The sequence below is a fragment of the Theropithecus gelada genome, chromosome 2 (assembly GCF_003255815.1).
Source record: "Theropithecus gelada isolate Dixy chromosome 2, Tgel_1.0, whole genome shotgun sequence".
Classification (NCBI taxonomy): domain Eukaryota; kingdom Metazoa; phylum Chordata; class Mammalia; order Primates; family Cercopithecidae; genus Theropithecus; species Theropithecus gelada.
This window is the reverse complement of record NC_037669.1, coordinates 70,576,880-70,593,860: the sequence shown is the minus strand read 5'-3', so window position 1 is coordinate 70,593,860 and position 16,981 is coordinate 70,576,880. Positions and strand designations below refer to the sequence as shown.

General features: G+C 43.1%; 2 pseudogenes; both read right to left on the bottom strand.

Annotated features, from left to right (window-relative positions):
• LOC112619322 overlaps nucleotides 1-10,736 on the bottom strand; it is a 55,083-nt pseudogene extending 44,347 nt beyond the window's left edge.
• Nucleotides 10,737-12,619: 1,883 nt separating this feature from the next.
• On the bottom strand, nucleotides 12,620-15,809 carry LOC112619321 (annotated as a pseudogene).
• Nucleotides 15,810-16,981: the final 1,172 nt, after the last annotated feature.

Here is a 16,981-nt window from a genome sequence, read left to right as displayed (position 1 = left end):
GCAAAATACAGGAAAGTGCATTTAAAAGAAAATTTTCTGACCACCATATAATAACAGGTGAAGAAAACATTAGAGAAAAATTAAGCACCAAAATATTCACTCCTATGTGCAATGGACAGAATGATCATATCGTATGATTATTCTGCTGGGACGCTGGACTCTATGCATTTGCAAAAGGATGAAGAAATTAATCCATCCTCATAAGAGGATGACAGAAGTGGCTAAGTAGTCCTTTAGCACAGGGCTTTAAGCCTTGAAAGCTATTGGAAAGCTCAATGTAAAATAAGGTTAAGGCCCATTCACACGCACAAAGCTGAAATGGCGAGGAAGGCTAGTGGTAGAGGAGGAGCTTAGGGCAGCACTCAGGTATGGTGTGGGGTACCACACCAATAGAAGACCCTCCCTCTTCTATTTTGACATCATGAGCCCATGCTGTCTGGTTTCAAAGTAGCAAATTGGTTGCTGAAGCTCGTCTTGTTTCAAAGTAGCATATTGGTTGCTGAAGTTCCAGTCATGGTATCTGTGTTCTAGACAGCAGAAAGAGGAAATGGAAAGGCAAAAGACTATGCCTCCCACCTGAGTCAGCTCCCAACAACAGCCCTTCCTGGAAGTGCCGCAGAGCCATATTTAATAGTGTGAGAGGATGGGAAATGTGATTTTAAACAGAGCACACTACCCCCCTAACTAAGATTGGGGTTCTGTTACCAAGAATGGGAGAAATGGATGTCAGGCAGGCAACTAGCAGTTGGCCACAAACACTAAGGATGTGGCTTCCCAGGTGAGCCAGGGAAAAGTGCTGACAATGAAGACATTCAGTTCTCCTCTGAGCAGTTGGTTCCGTTACCTTCACTTGCCACCTTTACCACCCTACCCAGGGAGTCCCTCTGTGAGGGATCAGAAGGCACCAGCCAGCAGAGACTGTCCACTTGATCATCAGACATATCCTTTGTCCCAACTAACTGGATTGCATCCTTTACCTAAGATAAGCAAATGCTCACCACCATCGTTGGTATGTATAGGAAGGAATATATGCTTATTTACCATAGATGACCCCACCTTTCCAGAATATAGCAAAACCAATTCTAGGTCTCAGAGATAACAAATGTAAAGTTTCTAATCCTGCCTGACTTGGTCAGCAACAGCTCAGTATTATGAATAATGAATAATGATACAAATAACAGTAACAGCCATCCCTCATTGATTGTTGACCATGTACCAATCACTGTGCTGAGCATCTTATCCTAGAGGCCCACTTGGGAGTATTAAATGTGGAAATGTATCAGTCTCAGAAGAGGTTTAGATTTGTTTTTTATTCAATGTCACCCAGGTGTTAAGTCACAGAGTCAGGATTTAATCCAAATCTTCCCGACTCCAACCTCCATTGATCTTTCAGTTAACTCCAAATTAACTGAGGCTGTCATGTGTTGAGCCTTTGTATTAGTTAGAATGTAGATGCTTGGATTTAATGAAGACCAAAGGAGAGTGGTTTAGATTAATACTGATTCAAGTCCAAGTAGTAAACAGTCTGGCAGCAGTTGGGGGCTGGGTAGTACAGCTCTGCTCCACACAAAGGTGGGGGAACCCATACCCCTTCCATATTGATGCTCTGCCATCCTATGGTTGAAGATGGCTCTCCACACCTCCTTGTTCCAGCTCAACGGAAGGAAGGAAGAACAAGTAGAAGGTGTTTCCTCTAAATGGGATTAACTCAGAAGTGACAATTCCTCTCACAGTTCTTTAGGCAGAGCTTGGTCACATGGCCACACCAGTGACAAAGAAGTCTAGGAAATGTAGCCCCTACCTTGACAGCCACATGCTCAGACAAAACTAAAAGGTGGGGACTATTTCTAAAAGGAGGAGAGGAAATGGATTTTGGGGACAAAAAGCAGTCTCTGCCAGACTTGCAGATTACATCATAGGAAGAGAGACTGGACTCTTTGGTTCAGAGGAAGAGCTGAGCACTGCCCAACCAAGACCACACAAAATGGGGAACTCTGCTAATGGAGAGCAGGCAGAATGGAAGTGGGACAGCCCAAAACTGCAGCTGGGGCACTGCTCGGTAATTATACACCAGAAGAAACAGTGACCATAAGAGCTGAAAGGAAAACAAGCTGTTATTGTTGTAAGAAAAATAAAACAAAAGTTCTTGCTAATCATGCTACCCAAGTTATACATTTATCCTCCTGGCTCTTGGCCATGATGGAGCTCACAGTCTTTTTTCAGACTCCCCTTTCTCAGAGCACATAGGGTGGGTAGATGTTGGTTTTCTGGACAGGGGAGGAGGTGGGCTGGGTCTTTATGCTGAAAATACCCACTCTGGCTCCTCCCTCTGGACCCAGATCCCAAGGTGGTAGATGTTTTGATGGTACCTCAGTGGGATGGAGCCACTGTTGAAAAGCACTGCAGGAAAGAAGCCAAAGTGGTGGGCTGGGCAGATCTGGCATTATCAGAAGTTCATAATTAACACATGCAGATCCACTTTATGTAGGCTTTGAGGATTCACAAAGGCCCAGGCTAAGCCCTCAAAAGTCTTCTTGCTGTTATATGCACACTCATAGTAGATTCTTTATCAGTGGTAGCCTGAAGCCTGCCACTGTACATCTTGTCTCTAATCTCTTTTTTCCTTTTCCTTTTGAGACCGAGCCTCATTCTTTCACCCAGTCTGGAGTGCAGTGGCACAATCATGGCTCACTGCAGCCTCAACCTCCCTGGGCTCTGGTGATCCTCCCACGTCAGCCTCCTGAGTATCTGGGACTACAGATGTGTGCCACCATGCCTGGCTAAGTTTTGTGTTTTTTTTTTTTTTTTAGAGATGGGGTTTTGCCATGTTGCCCAGGCTAGTGTCAAACTTCTGGGCTCAAGCGATCTGCCTGCCTTGGCCTCTCAAAGTGCTTGGATTACAGGTGTGAGCCACCATGCCCGGTCTGTCTCTAATTCTTAAAACCACCATAGCAGGTGCTTTTGGCATCCCTACCACTCCCTTGTCCTTACCATTTCAGAGCACAGTGGCTTGCTTCCAAATGCCAGCACCTGAATTTCTCTGCTGAGGACTTTCTTGTGCTGCTAGAGTCCTACTTTGCCAAGCTCGGGATACGACATACGCACCTACAAATTATTATAACACTCCACCTCGCAGAAGTAGCCCTCAGTTAACTGCTCTCAGGAAATGGTATATAAATACCTCGGCTCCCTCAGATTTTCCCTCAGATGGGAAAATTTGTAGGTACATGCACTCCACTGGTTCCCAGAGCCTCCCCAGTGGGAACAAGCTCTAATAGCCTATGGTGGTAATTGAATTGATAACATACTTTTTCAGGGGCTGCCTTCTATTCCGTGTCATTTCCTGACTGCCCAACTGATGTTTCCAGGACTTCCTAAATAAATTACTTGTAGTCTATCTCAGAATCTGCTTCCGGGAGATCTTAAATAAGACACCCTGTGAAATAAGTTATGATTCCCATGAGGGTAACAGGCTGGCACCATAAAAAGCGCACTGGCTCTGGAGTCAGAATGACCCAGATTTGAATTCCAGTTTCATCCCTTACCAGCTGTGTGGGGCTGAGAAAATTGTTAGGTTCTGGTGTCTCCATTTTCTGGTCTGTTAAATGAAGTCAATTATACCCACCTTGCAGAACCGGACAGCTTTCAATAAAACGATTCCTCTGATTTCCCTAACACTGTCCCCAGAACATAACAGGCACTCAACAAGAGTTACTTTTCTTCCCTTCTGTCTCCATTTTACAAATAAGGAAACTGAAACTCAGGAAGGTTTCCTGACCTGCACAAGGTTAAAAAGTTGGTTAAGTGACAGATCTTGGATTCAAACACAAATATCCTCATTCCAAATCTACTTAAAACTTTTCCACTGTGCCTCCCATATCCACTTCAGGGCCTAAATTTCCTGACTTGATACACAAAATCATTTTAAACTTCAAATTCCCAGGTCTTTCTTTCCCATTGTGCTCTGCAGATACCACACCTGGCTTCTGATCCTCAGAGATTTCCACATTCTGGTGCCATTCACACCCTTTGCTATTTGTGCCCTCCATCCTGGGGCATGGCTCTCTTTCTCTCTCTCCCGCATTCAGCTGTTACACACACTTTTAATTTGGGGGTAAAGATTTTCACAAGCTCATCTCTGGGTAAAATATAACATCACTGAAAATAGATGAAAATGCAGGAAAAAAGGATTACAGGTAACTCAGGGACAAATAAATGTACATTTGAATGTTTTACTCTTAGACAAAGGTGAGAAGTCCTTTCCTGGCTCCCCTTTGAAGAGAACACCCAGAACCCTTCCGGGGTGGAGCGCAAACGTGCCAAGCACCTGCTGCTTCTTGGTGAGTGAGTGGAGGTCCCAAAAAGGAAGAAATACCCAATGTTTCCAAATTAACTCCCCCAACAAATAGTGCTGTTACCCAGCAGCCCAGCAAAAAGCAAAGCAGAGGCAAAGACAAAAAGGAAAACCAAAGTCATTCTGTTCAACTCACTCAGATTTTTGCAATTAGAAATCTAGAAAAAAGCTATTTTTATTTCCAACTTTACATTTGGGCTAATTTTTAAAATATAATACTATTGGAAATATGTTTATATTGCAGGAACATAATCTTTCAGGGGTTGAACTTTGAAAGGTCCTATGTGTGACCTCACCTACAGTACAGTGACCAACCTGTCGTGGTTTTAGTACTAAAAGTCCCTTGTCCCAGAAAATTTCTTAGTCCTGGGTAAACAGAAATGGTTGGTCACCCAATTAGAATACAAATTTGATTCTCAAGTCTGTTCTTTTAAAATATAAATCTTCTTAGGCAGGTCAAAACAATTCACCAGTGGTAATTTAGGGTTCTGATAGCTTCTCACAAAATACCCCACAAAAATGGTCCCCAATTTAAAAATCCATGAGGATCTCCTATTAAAGGAATCACAAATGCAGACACTGATAGAGACAAGATTTCAACAAGTGAAGAAACCAATTTGCATAAAATCGTCCAGTCTACTCTTTACTTATACAAGGAAATAGAATCTCATTCTTCCAGAAACCCACAGCCCATTTAGTCCATTACCTTCCCTCCTTTGATAGACATGGGATGGACAAATATCTCTCTACCCGAGAAAAACTGCTCAAGTGTGATTTTTAAAAAAGGGCAATTCTCATTGGGACTCAATGGCAAGGATTATGAGAACTATGGGTTTCCTTCCCTATCTTCCTTTCTTTCTTTCTCTCTCTTTCTCTCTTCCTTCCTTCCTCCCTCCCTCTCCCTCCTTTCCTTCCTTCCTTCCTCTTTCCTTCTCTCTCTCTCTCTTTTTCTTTCCTTTTCCTTTCTCTCTCTCCCTCTTTTTTTTCTTTTTTTGAGACAGTCTCACTCTGTCACCCAGGCTGGAGTTCAGTGGTGCAATCCTGGCTTACTGCAGCCTTGACTTTGTGGACTCTAGTGATCCTCCTGCCTCAGCCTCCTGAATAGCTGCATCTACAGGTCCATGCCACCATGCTTGATTAATTTTTTATATATTTTTTAGTAGAGATGGGGTTTTGTCATGTTGCTCAGGCTGCTCTCAAATTCTTGGGTTCAAGAAATCCACCTGCCTTGGATTCCCAAATGCTGGGATTGTAGGAGCCACCACACCCAGCCTATGGTTTTCTTAGTCTGGATTCCTCCAGAAGCCAACCCCAGATAAGGATTCAAATGTAAGGTATTTATCTGAGAGGTCATCCCGGGAAACAATAGTGGGACACTGCATAAGTGAGACAAGAAAGATAAGGGCACACACATACACAAAAAGGACTAGCCTATTAAGTCACCTATCACCATGGGCCAGCGGAGCTTAACCCCATGAGGAAACTCTGGGAAAAGGTGTACAATATATACCCCTTAGTTTCACTGGATGGGCAAGGGAGCTGGAGTATCCACAGGCCAAACCCTGTTCATTGTTGGAGGGAATGGATGTTAATTCCCCTGCATTTCCAGCCCACCACTTCCACAGCCAGAGAAAGTCCTCAGACAAACCAATGCAGGTGCTGGCAGCGGAAGTGAAGCTGGCATGCACGACCACGGCCAGGGCAAAGATGTAGGGTTAGCCACCAGCAGCATCTGCTACAGCAATCAATGCAGAACCCATGAGCCACCATAGCTCTGTGCTAGTCAGTTGCTGCCATGTGGGAATGCAGCCAGTGTTGCTAGAGTTTCTGAATTTTTATAAGAAACCAGGGATCCAGATTGTTTTGTGGAATTTCCTGATTCATACTTGCTATTGATTGATTTAAATATTTTAAAAACCGTCTAGGGAATAACCAAGCATGTCTATAGGCAGAATGTAGCCTATGGGCTATCAGTTTGCATCCACTACTCTAGTTTAACCTCTTTATTTTATAGATAAGGAGACCAAGGCCCTAGAGGACAGTGACTTGACTCAGGGGATGCTGCAGATTACCACTTGTCTGGGTTCTGCAACCAGTTCCCTTAACTCCCAGGCCAGAGTTCTTCCTAACCCACTGTACTGCCCACTCTCTCCTCTCCACACCCATCCTCAAAGGGCAGGAGCCTTATCCCTGCCCTCCACTGCACTCAGAGCAAAGGAAGTTTCCCTTTCTTCCATCAAAGCACTAAATATTTTGTCTCACTAGAAATGTATTCCTTACTATTCTTAATTTCACAGAAGTTAGACAGTACTTATTTTGTCCTGGGCACCCTTCTAAGTACTTTACAAATAATTACTTTCATTCTCAAAGCAACCATATGAAGTAAGGATTATTATTTTCCCAGTCTTAAATATGGACAACTGAAAGGCAGAGAGGTTAAGATACTTGCCTGAGTTGAAGTAGTGATGGAATTAGGAGACAAATTTTGGCAGCTATCTCCAGAGCCACAGATTGACAACCACTACTCGACACTGACTCTCAATCACCTATCTATTTAGACTCTTATAATACCCCGATTGGACCTTTTTTTCTATGATAACAGGAATTGGCACAGGATGGGCTCATGGGCCAACATCTACCCCCTGCTTGCTTTTGTAATAACAAATACACCAGAATACAGTCACATCCATTAATTTATGTATCGTCTGCAGCCATTCTTGCCCTACAACGGCAGAATTGAGGAGTTGCAATACAGGCCACAGGGCCCACGAAGCCTGTTTTATTTAGTGCTATAGCTTGGATAAGGGTTGTTTGTCCCCACCAAATCTTATGTTGAAATTTAATCCCCGATGTTGGAGGTGGGTCCTAATGGGTAGTGTTTGTGTCACGGGGATGGATCCCTCATGACTAGATTAGTGCCTTCACTCAAAGGTGAGTGAGTTCTCACTCTGTTAGTTTTCACAAGAGCTAGTTGTTAAAGAGTCTGGCATGCCCCAACCCTCACCTTTCCCCTCCTCTCTCATCATGTAATCTCTGCACACACCAGCTCCCATTCCCTTCTACCATGAGTGGAAGCAGCCTGACCAGATGCAGCCCTATCTTGGACTTTCCAGCCATCAGAATCATGAGTCAAATAAAACCTTTTTTTTTTTTTTTTTTTAAATAAATTACCCTGCCTCAGGTATACCTTTACAGTAACACAAAATGAACTAAGACATTTAGTATCTGGCCCTCCACAGAAAAGGTCTGCCAACTTCTGCATTACAGAATTGCCAAGCTTTCCTCTGACTGCAAGTTTCTTGATTGTGCTGCTTAATCATAATGCAGAAAATCCTATAATCCCTCCCAAAGCCTTAGCATACACAGCGATGAATTCACAGGTTAGACTTCTAGAAACTGCAAATATGCAGATGTCTGGGAACCCAGAAATCATCAAAAATACCCTCAGAACTCCACTTAAGGAAAAACATAACAGTAAGTTCCACGAAATAGGCACAGACTTAATCTTGGGTCCTTACCTGGGCAAAGGCTTTTAAAGCAACAGGACAGACAGAAATACCCAAAGAGGGGTAGAGAGGAGAAATAGAAGAAGTAGCTTTTACAACAACTGGCAATAGGCATCTTGCAGTTAGAGAGACATGGGTTCAAATCTCAACTCTACCACTTACGACTTATCTCTTAAACTTCAATTTTTACCTGTAAAGTAGGAGGAATAATAATGATCATTTCTTGGAGTGGGGTGGACAGTTTTTTAGCCATGATTATAATGTATATGAATTCTTAGCATCCTACCTGGGATTTGCTAACTACTCAGAGGAGCTCTATTATTAGTAATAAAGGTAACTCTAAAAGAACATGGATCTGTGACTATTTACACAGAGGCTCTCAATCCCACACAATTCAGCTGTCAAATAATAACAGGATTACAGCACAGAACAAAAAGCAATCTTTATCATGATAACCCCAAGTCAGGAAAAGATGTAGCCACATTATATGCACCAAGCAAAAAAAAGTAAAGAAGCATGTGCTATGTTTTCATCAAAGAAAGTTTAAGCAAAAAATCATGTGTGTACAAAGAGATAAGCTTCAATCACCTGGAAAAATCACATAAGTGAAACAAATTACTTATTCCTTGACAACACTATATAAATGAAACTGTACACATGGTAGAAAAAATGTTTGCATTGTAGGCTCTGCAAGAAGACAAAGTTACATTTCCCACTCATCGTTTAGTGAAAGCATCTATGGAATAGCATGAAGCCTTGCTGACAAACTGCCAATTTTTAAATACCCTTTATTAGCATCATTTTCATAGCTTTTCTCTGAGATCCAGAAAAGATCAAAGATCAGTTTCCAGGATGCTTTTCCAAGTGTAATCAAGTTCAGTGCTAGAAAGTACAATGAGAACCACTCACGATCTGAACTGTTTAAAGCATCTGAATCGTTGCAAAAACAATTTCTTCCTCTTAATGTGTTTGAATCAAACTTTTGACCTCTAGTAAACTGGATGCCCCATTCTTTCAGGCAGTAAAAGAGCAGCTAGACTGGGAACCTGGAGGTATATAAAACACTACACTACTTTTTTTTCCTCTTAAAAATACAAATTGAATTACTTTAACACAGTTGGAGCAAATGACCATGATATGTCCTCAATTTAAGTCTTACAGCCCAACTGGGATGGCGTTCTGTGTTCCCAGTCTAGGGGCACATGGTTTTCATTAGTTTGTCAGGATTCTGCATTTCAGTTTGCACATTTAAATAAATGCAATTAGTTCATTTGTGATGGCCCCACATACCCTTATCTTTTCTGATTTATTGAATAAGCCACACTCTCTTAATGTTTTGAGATTTGTCTAAATACTAAAAGGTTATTTGATATGACAAGTTACACAAAATACCACTTTTACTGCATGGCAAATAATTATACTGAAACTATCCACTGATACACCACTGCTTAGGAAGCCTTTTAAGTGCATCTATCTGACATTTAAAAAAAAATTAAAGTGAGACTAGTCCAGCCAACACAGACAAAGTGCAGGGTGCACACTTCTGGTTGTTCATAGCATAAAATGTTTAGAGGTGGAAGGACCTCAAGTGTCAATACCCATTTGACAAATCCAGAGAGCTAATGAGCATGTTTCTGGTCAGTCTGCTGCCAAAGTGGGATCAGAACTTGGCCTTCCTGGTTCTTGATTCAGTGCCAACTCCAGCTCCCCTCTCTCCCCAGCCCCTCCTTTATCTGGCAGAACTCGGGTTGAGTATTACACTTGGATGAAGCAGGGCCAAAGCTGGCCGTACATGCCTTGTGCCTGTCCCGCATTCTGGTCACATATGAGCCTTCTGCTCTTTTGCAAAGACTGAATTGATGGGATGGGCTCAGTCAGGTGCAACAAGGGAAGCCCGACAATAATCCTCAGCCACATCCATTGCTGGGTCCCCCACCGATGCTGTCGGCTGTTATAAGCACCAGCTGGAAGATGGATGCTGGTATTTCCAGAAAGACCTTTTGAATCAGGAGGGGCTGTGACAGGCCCCATGCTGTGGCAAGAGCATAATTATTTCCAATAACTGTCTGTCTAGGCTACTTAGTGATTTCCAAAGCCAAGCTCCTCCTCACTGTGACAACACATTCAGTGTTTATCTGGGGGAGTTTTGCACTTACTTCTTATGGAAGATCACAATGCCGAAAATTCCATTCTGGTAATAGTTTAGTCAGCAAGGCAGAAAGGAATGACATCTTTTATAAATAATGATTAAGGACAACCTATTTGATAACTTTGGATGCTTGTTCAGGATCTGTTGTAGGGGGCAATAGTCTCATTTGGAACAATATGAACCATTAGAATCTTCTGGGAGGCAGGCTCTTGGGAGAAAAAGGCAAGCTCTTATGCTGAGACTGCCAAGGACAACAAAAAGCAGAGACTTTTGCAGCATGGTAGCAAAGAGCACAAACTCCATTCTGAGTTTGAATTCCAGGTGTGTCACTTACTAGCTGTGCAATTTTGGGCAAGTCACTCGCCCACTCCAAGCCTCAGTTTCCACCTCTGCAGAATGTGGGTTACTGTGGGTCATTGTGGAGATGGAATTAAATGCTGCTTGGAAAGTATTTGGCAAATGCCTGGCATCTGGCACTTATAGGGGCTCAATAAAAGGTAGCCATTATCATCAGACACCAGTTAGTGGGGCTTGTGCTTTGAAAAGGGGACTTATTCTGATCCGACCTTCCATGCTGATTCTCTGTGTTCATCAGATTGTTGCTGAAAACTCCATTTGGGCCTTTTTTGAGGCTTCCCTGCTACTTCTGTCCTTCCTCCTACTTGTCAAATGCTCTGAAACTCTCCACTTGCTGTGCAAATCTTTCAGGCCCAAGCCGCAATGCCATCCCGTGCACCCCCTGCTACCATGCAGCAGCTCCAGACAGATCACCATACTTCTCATTTGGTGTCTGGATAGGGGAGTTCACCTTCCATGTTCATTCACATCTCCTTTCCCTGACATGATTACGCTTCTGAGAGACAGGGATTTGCCTTATATATCCTCTACAGCACTTAATACATGCCCAAGAGTCTTCCAGGTTCCCTGATCCCTTGCTACACAAAGTATGGTCCACAGACCAGCACCATTGGCATCACTTGGAGCTTGTTAGAAATGCAGTCTCAGGCCCCATCCCAGATCTGCCGAAGCAGAATCTGATCTCCAAGTGGTTCATGTGCACCAAGTTCAGGAACCATCTCTCCAGTCCAGTATTTCCCAGACTTCAGTCATTCACATCTTCCCTTCATAGGTTTTGCCATTTTCCAGTACTATCTACACTATGTTTTACCTAATACGTATTTTTACACTGACATGATTTCTTTCTCAGCCTCGTTCTAAGCAATACTATTCAATCTGTTAATAGTTTGTTCAGCAAGGCAGAAAGGAATATAATCTTTTGCAAGACATGAAGGTATAGGTGAATTTTTTTTCTGGTACACATTAAAATAAATAGCCAATAAGGAAAAATGTTTCTCTATCTATCATCTAAAATTAACTCATATACCACCAGGGATACACCTACCCACTTTAGCAAACACAGCTCTAGACTTTTTGTAGCTGGATTAGAAGACATCTAAGTCCAGTGCTCCTGAACTGTGGCTGTGCCCACTCAGCATGGTTATCCTACGGGGTGAATGCACTTGTCTTCAAGACAGAGATGGTTGTGGGAGGCTGAAAACCTAGGTTCTAGCCCTGCACCATCCCTTAATGACTTGTCATGTCACAGCCTCTCTTTGGGGCTTACTTTTACGGGTTAGCTGATCTCAAGGCTCCCTTCCAAGTCAAAAAATATGACATTATAATTATGAGATCAAAGGCTCGGAGTCAGAATGACCTGGAGTTGAAACTAAAGCTCCATTACTTGTTCATTTCATTGAATCTCAGTTTTCCTCATCTGTAAAATGAACAATAAGCGGACATAACACCCATCTCAGAGGATTTGTAAGAAGAAAGAAGACAACTGAAAAATGCCTAGCTTAAAATGTGGCACATAGTTGGTGTTCAACAAATAATATGAATTATTTATTTTTTCCTAGCCTCTACAAAGCACAAATAATAATGGCTAGAATGTTTTTAGTATTTACTCCACCACAGTTACTACATTAAACACTTCTTTATATTTTGTCACTTAATCCTCAAAATAACCTGATGAGATGGGAATTCTTATAATTCCCACTTTATGGATGAAGAAATTGAGGCACAAAAAAGGTTAAGTCACTTGGTCAAAGCACACCTTTAGTAAGAAGCAAAGATGGATCTGAGTGTAGATCCTCTGAAGCTACAACCAGTATTCACAACAATGACCTGTCCTGCCTTCTTATAAAACACTAGTCAACATACACACTTTGCCAACTCAACAAATATTATGTGATTTTGGCCAAGTGGCAACCGCATAACCAGTTTCCTTGGCTGTATAGTGAGGGGTGTTAGGAGTCCCCACCTCATAGGGTGTGGTGAGCATTGAATGAGGGCACCCTCATGGACATCACAGAGCAATTCCCAGCATAAGTGAATTGGTAACCATGTGTTGCCATTGTTACCATTAGTTCTACTATTATTTGTTGAGCCTTTACATCTGCACAAGATTTTGTGTGTATGTGTTGGGGGTGGGGGAAAGAAACAAAAGTCTTTATTGATAAATAGCTTATGATGAAATAAATAGAGCAGTGGTTTGTTGAAGAATGAAAACTAGGGCAGAGGCTCGGTCTCTCTCCACCCCTGCCTCCGGCCCTAGGATACAGCCCTCTGGCTAGACACTTGGGATGAGGAGACTGTAATGGGCAGTCCAGCTTTTCCTGAGCCCTTGGGGGTCTCTGTCTTCCTGGACAGGTGTGCAGGCACCACCTTGGAGCCACTGTCCTTAGCAGCAGAAGCAGACTTAGCGTTTGGCCCCTGCCCAGCCCCCTAGGCAGCTGCCCTTTAGGAGCCTTGGCCTTGGCCTGCCACCTTCTGGTTGAGGAAGCAGCACCATTCTTGACCTTGCTGACAGTGGGTTTTGAACTCTTACTCCCAGCTTTGGTTTTCCTGTGGTCCTCAGCATCTCCTTGGCTGCTCCTGCTGCCTTTGGCCTTTGCCTTCCTACTGAGCCTGCTGGCACTGGAAGGGGCCTGCGTGGCCTTGTCTGGCTTGGGGGTGCCTTCCTAGCCTCGCCCGGCTGTGGCCTGGTGTCCTTGGCCGTGCCGCCTTGCTTGTGGGCCTTCTCTGTGGCTGCACCTGGCTTGGGAGGAGCCTTCTGCACCTCTGCTGGCCTCGTGGCTGCCTTCTTCACCTTGCCCACGTTGGGAGGATCCTCCTTGGCCTCACTTGGTTTCTTGGGGTCCTTCCCCTTGGCCTCTCCCGCTCTCTTGGAGACCGTCGAGGGGCCATCTTCCTGGGCTGGATTTTCCTCTTGAGCTTGGGATCTAATTTGAAGCTGCCAGTGGCCCCCCTGGCTTTGGAGTTGAGGGGTCTGGCGAGGAGGCTGCGGCACGTGCCAGTGGCCAGCACCTGCTTCAGCAGGTACTTGAAGCGGTGGACATCCAATGTTGGGTACTTGTGCAGGATGTACAGCTTGATGGCTACCGCCGACGAGCCCCAGCGCTGCTCCCCCACCTGCAGAGCCTCTACCACCCTGTGGGGGGTGGGGGAGCTGGGAGGAGGGGAGGACGGTGAGGGGGTAGGAGGCGGCACCCCACCGGGAAGCTGCTGCAGCTCAGGTCTGGCTTTTCAGATTCAGGAGAATCTGGCTTTTCAGATTCAGGAGACCTGGATGATCCTGCTATGGAAGTCAGAAGGAGGGTGAGGTGCCGCTGGTAACGCTCCGGGGAGGGGAGGCATCTGGAGTTTTATCTTTCAGTTATGGTAAGGACTTCCTCAGTTTAATTATTTTAATTTTTAATTTTTGAGACAGAGTCTTGCTGTGTTGCTCAGGCTGGAGTGCAACGGCACTATCACGGCTCACTGCAGCCTCAACCTCCTGGGCTCAAGTGATCCTTCCACCTCAGTCTTCTGAGTAGCTGGGATTACAGGAATGTGCCACCACAGCCAGGTAATTTTTAAAATTTGAAGTACAGATGAGGTCTTCCTAGGTTGCCTAGTCTGGTCTTGAACTCCCGGGCTCAAGCAATCCTCCTGCCCCGGCCTCCCAAAATGTTGGGATTACAGTGCACCCCACCAGGAATTCTTTATCACATAATTTAATCTATTAAATAGATGCCTACTCATGGCCCCCTAAAACAGTAGCCTTTATACATGGGATGGCCATATAATTTATCGTCCAAACTGGAGGCATAGACATTAACAAGGATTGACCCAGGCAAGCCAGCATGATCACCCTACTTCTAGGGCCCCTCTGCTATGAGTGAACATTGTCCCCACAGCTGTACACACTAGGGCCCCCTTTCCCATTGGATAACTGTACATAAAGTGACAGAGGACAATTAAAAGCAGCACATCTCTAAGGACAAAGTAACACAGACCCAAATAAAGACCTCAAGGCTGAAGAGCTGCAGAATAGAGCGCTCATTTGCCCTGGGCTTTAAGGAGGTGTATTCTTCAAATACTTTGCTCTAAGACACTACTTAAATAACTGCTTTCATTAGATTAGCACAGCAAATTGATTCAAATAAATGTCTTCCAAGATTTGCACATAAATGAAAACAGGATCACAATCACCCCCTTGTAAGAGGTTTTGGGACGGCTGTGGGTTTTTAATCAATATATCTGCCTTTTTCTTCTCAGTGTCATTGGAAAATAAAGTAACTACTATCAATTTGACTTGTTCTGCATCTTGATCTCATAAGTCCTGATATTGACCATGTTAAAAGTGACAGCTAAAGTTTTCCTTACACACATGAAAAATCGTATCGTATTTATAACCTATTTGCCTGAATACAATTCAGCTCATTTTCCATTATTTGGGGCATCAAAAAGAAGAAGAATCAGCCTATGTGCATTAGGCACTTGTACCCTGTGGTGAATATTTATTCCAGACTTTCTTAGCCTTAATTTCCCCCTTTTTCCACAACTGTATTCATGTGACAGTCCAGCCCGCTGATGTCCTCCATCTAGACGGTCTGGGTAGGACTCCACTGCTGGGGCAAAACCCTCAACCTCCGCAGAAGCCACTTAACACAGATTTCCTCCAGCTGTGCTAACTGGGCGAATCAGAGCTCATTTTGAAACTTTTTGTTCAACAACTGGGGAAGGGGAGTTTTTTGGTTGCTGGACTTGAACTTGAAACTGCGTAAACCACCAAGTGCTATACAGTCATCTTGTCACCCAAGAAGGACCCCAATACACAGAGGCATGAAGAAAAAGGCAGACCTGAGGAATGAAAAGAAACCAGATCCTGAAGTCACTGTTTAGTCCTAAGCAAGATGCTCTTGAAGTCAGTCCTACCCGTGTACCTTTTAGTAACCTGAACCCATATGTAAGAAAAAATATATATATTCTATATATGCATATATAATACCCTAATTCCACTTAAATTTGGATTTGTAACTCATTATCAAAATAGCACTAACAGATACATGCATCCCGTGGCAGTGCTTTTCAAACTTTTTGATGGCTAAGAATCACATTTTATACTGCAACCTAGAATGCACATAGGAGTGACTCAAAGTCTCATGAAATTACAGAACTCTTAGAACATATGATGATGCTGACACTTGTTGTCTTGTTATACCTAAAAAAAATACTGGTAGTAACCCACTAAATGGATTTTATGACTTTCATATTGAAAAAACACTGTCTTACGAGATTAGGTTAAAAATTGATTTCACCAGGAAGAATGAGATAAGAAATGACATGATAATTTCAGTAAATCCAGTCATTGGGGAGAATAAGAGATTTGGCCTCTAAATTACCTAGAGGGTTTATCAAACATCTGGCAACAGAAAATTGTTATCTTACCACTTCTCTCTAACTGCCCATGGCACATATTTGTCAGAAGAGGAGAAAACAAACCATTTTACTGGCTTAGAAATACATGAATTATCCCCCCAGAATCTTCCATCTAAAACAAAATCACAACCACATCTAACAACCACATACGTAAGTAAAGGAAGATACATGTAAGACCTGCTGATGAACTGAGTACATTATTTATCTATAGGCTGATAGTCATTTCAGTGAGCCTCAGCAGGCCCGAACATATACAAATAGTGCATTCATGATACGATCAGATCTCTGGGGCAGATTTAAAGGGAGAAATAGAAAGATCACTTGCAGTATAAGCCTCAAACCTTCACTTATGTGTATAAGATAACTATGAAGATTTCCTGCTAGACAATTACTGCAGGCTGGATAAGGCAGGGTATTTTTAACTGTTTTCCACGTACCCTATTTGTATTGTAAGTTAGCCAAAACTTTCTTTTTGTCTGCTCAAAGCATGCAGAGTCTTGATTAAATCTGTGGAATCAAATGGAGAACTAGGATTCTCAGGCTTGCTGAAACTAGAGGCCAGTGACAATAAACATTACTGAGAAAACTTCAGCTGATTTGACACTTGGGAGTGGCTATGAAGTTAACTCCTCCCACGCTTTTCTAGATTAGGCTCAAATGCAACCATCTGCCTGTTTGAGAAACCCATTCACTTTTCTGCCACTAACACGGAAAGTTATTAATTTCAAAACAAAGTGAAGTTTAATACAGGAAAACAGGATCGTGATCACCATGATCACTTGCAGGGGAAAGATCTTCTGAGAACTTTCCCATGGATAATGAAAATTAAACCTTAAAATACGGTATTTAGGTAATTTCTTCATGTTCCAGCACCATATTGTTTAAATGCATTCCACCTGTATTTCTGAATTTAAGCAAATAAAATGTTTGATTAATATTACTTGCAGATGTCACAAACAAGTGATTAAACTTCTACCATTCAATAAGTCCTTGGAGTTGTCTAAATTTTTCTCACCCTTTTAGGAAATGTAAGCACTGTTCAAAAGAGGGGTGTGTGTGTGTGTGTGTGTGTGTGTGTGTGTGTGTGTGTGTGTTACTTTTTATTACAACATTTTCAGATTACAAAAAGAAAGAAATGGCCGGGCGCAGTGGTTCACGCCTGTAATCCCAGCACTTTGGGACGCCGAGGCGGGTGGTGGATCGTTTGAA